Here is a 2,937-nt window from a genome sequence, read left to right on the forward strand (position 1 = left end):
GTAATACTATTGCCATCCTGGATCCAAGTCTACCCATGTTTGACTTGGCTAAAGTAATCGGCCACCATGTCCAGCAGAGTCCCTGCTGTGTTAGGATCATGGGACGCTGTATTACCAGGCTCTGGCCCATCAGGGTCCTGCCTACTCTTTTTTATAGAGTTAGAGATCTCTAGGGTCCCACACGGGGTACCCATGTGGGGCTTAACTGCTGCCCACTTGTCTTTTGTTCTGCGGACCCCTCTTGCAAGTCAACCCAGAACTGACCCACAGTGCTCCCCTCTGATGGGGTAGAAGCATTGTGCAGCCCTCAAAGAGGTACTGCTGTGGTTTTATCACGTTGGAGCAAGGCTCCATACACCGCTTCTTCCCGCTCCAGCCCTCTCGGGCGCTGGTTGCCGGCGGTTTTATGCAAAGTCGGACCCTTCTGAGTCCACTACCTTGTTTGATTTGTGTCTAGCCTACCGCTCGGTCACATGGATCTGGCCGGTGCGGGGCCGACATCGGGCACAGCTGATCCCACTACGGTTGATCCAAGTGCCGCTGGCTGCTGCTGGCTGCCCGCTGTTCCATGGTCCTCCTTCTCCAGTTTTGTCCTTCCTTCCGTGAAGTGGATATGGCCGGTGTGGAGGATAACTGGCACAGCTGCTTCCATCTATTCCTTTAACCTGGCTTCAACGCTCTCAGCACTCCTGGCTGCTCCTTTATCTAAGACCCCTGGGACCCACCCCCGTACTGACGGTACTGGTCCCTTATGGTCGTTGCAGCCGGTCAACCCCACTCTAATGCCCTCAATTCTGGGCACTCCTACTTATATGGTCCTTAGATAAGGGACATATAAGACATTAAAACTGATGATAACAGCTACTATAGTTTTTATATAATATATATAGTCCCTAGATAAGGGGTGTATCAGATATTAAACTGATAAGAACAGATACTACACTTGATCTTAGCCAAAAAAACCGAGAAGCGATTATTGTAACTAAAACCCCGCTGGGACCGACCCTGGTACTCACATACTGGTCCCTTGTAGTAGATTGCAGCCAGTCAACTGCAAAGTCCTTTGCTGCCGAGAAATGAACTTTCTCACCATGCTGGAGCGAAGTTGGGCACAGGTGTTTTTCCCTCTCCGGGAATCGATGTGCCCATGCTGCTCCTGCCGTTGCCAGCTCCTCACGAAGTGCCAGCTGCCACTGCTGCTGCCTGTGCTCCTGCCGCTGTCTGTGCTCCTGCAGCTGCCTGTGCTCCTGCAGCTGTTAGTGCTCCTGCAGCTGCCGGCTGCCACTGCTGCTGCCGCTGCCGCTGCTGCTGCTGCCGCTCCTCCGCGGTTCTCCCGCCGGCCTTCTGCACCTTACATGGACCTGGTCCATGTCTGCACCTAGAAAGGTAAGTTGAAGGAAAACGCAGGGTCTCTTACCTGCTGTTCCCGACTTTCTTTCTCCCGCCGGTGACCGTCGTTCCCTGTGTCGGGTTCGAGCCGCTTGGACCGACCCCGGTGTTCATGGGCCTGGTCCTTCGCGGCAGTTCCGCAGCCGGTAACCCCGGCTGTTCCTATGGATCCCCTGGCCCTTACCTTGTGAAGAAGGTTTTCAGCCCGAACGTCCCGTTCCGACTCCATAAGTGCCGCTGCACTCGCTGAGCGTTTCGAGCCCCGGTACCGCTGGTCCGAGCTGTCTGTCCCGCAGCCTCTGTGCTGGCTGCTACCGACTGCTCCCAAGCCAGTCTCGTTTGAGACTGGCATAGGGACCTTTTTTACTTTGCTTCCCGCCCGGCCGAGAGGTGAATTTTGCCGGTGCGGGAGCAAAGTCGGGCTCAGGTTGTTCCCCCCCCCAGGGAAACTCGTGCTGTTGCTGCTGCCGGCTGCTCGCCCTCCACGGGTCTCCCCGCCGGCTTTCCGCAGCCACCTAAAAGTAAGTAGAAAAAAGGAACGCAGAGTCGCTTACCTGCTGTTCCCGACTTTCAAATCTCCCGCTTGGGGAACGCCGTTCCCCGCTGTGTGACTCGTTGCAATGCGTGTAGCGATATGTCACGCATGCGTGGAAGCGGGGTTCTTCACGAAGTCACTCACGTGACTCCGAAGTAAAATCCTTGCCTTTTTGCATACAGGGACAATAGTGGAGACTTTGAAGCAGGCGGGGACAGTACTTGTTTGTAGGGACTGGTTAAAAATGTCTGTATAGACTGGTGCCAGCTGTTTGAGTAGAACTTAAGAGTAGAGGGGGAAACATTGTCAGGTCCTGGAGATTTCCGTCTATTTTTTCCTCTGAAAAGCCTCTCCACTTCCTTTTTTTTTATTGTTGATATTAGATTTATGTTGTGCAGCACAGAGGGTATGGGTGATTGGGTGTGGTGGTGAATGGAGGGGGTGGGTGTAGTAAGGCCCAGTCTTTGCAGACTGAGGTCAGGCTGTCAGTGGGTGTGAAGTGTTGGCTGGGGTGGGAAATGGTCCAGTCTTTTTGTACTGGAGTCTTGCTTCAGTAGGTGTGAAGTGGTGAATGGGAAGGGGAGGGTGCAGGATCCATTCTTTGTAGACTGGGGTCTGGCTGTGTTGGTTGCGGAGGGGGGGAGGGGGTACCAGGGTTACGTTTCAGATTTTGAAACCTGCAGTAAAACTCATTCAGGTCATTGGTCAGCTGACGATTGTCCAAAGAGCAGGGGGCTTTCCTCTTGTAGCTGGTAATTTCTTGAAAGCCCTTCCAAATTGAAGGGCTTTCAAGATATAGTCACTAGCTGAGAACTTGCACCTCAACTTCTCACAGTACCTTTCCATGGCAGTTCTGATTCCTCTTCTCAGCTTGTATTTGGCCTGCCTGTAGAGGTCTGCATTCCCGCTCCTGTAGGCCTCCTCTTTAGACCGTCGGAGCTGTCTGAGTTCTGCAGTGAACCAGGGTTTGTTGTTGTTGAACCATGTCCGGGTCTTAGTTGGAATGCAACCGT

At 53.5% G+C, this 2,937-nt stretch overlaps 1 pseudogene; it reads right to left on the reverse strand.

Annotated features, from left to right (window-relative positions):
* Positions 1-865: 865 nt before the first annotated feature.
* LOC129693528 (U2 spliceosomal RNA) lies at positions 866-974 on the reverse strand (annotated as a pseudogene).
* Positions 975-2,937: the final 1,963 nt, after the last annotated feature.

The sequence above is a fragment of the Leucoraja erinacea genome, unplaced genomic scaffold, assembly GCF_028641065.1.
Source record: "Leucoraja erinacea ecotype New England unplaced genomic scaffold, Leri_hhj_1 Leri_331S, whole genome shotgun sequence".
In the NCBI taxonomy this organism is placed as follows: Eukaryota; Metazoa; Chordata; class Chondrichthyes; order Rajiformes; family Rajidae; genus Leucoraja; species Leucoraja erinaceus.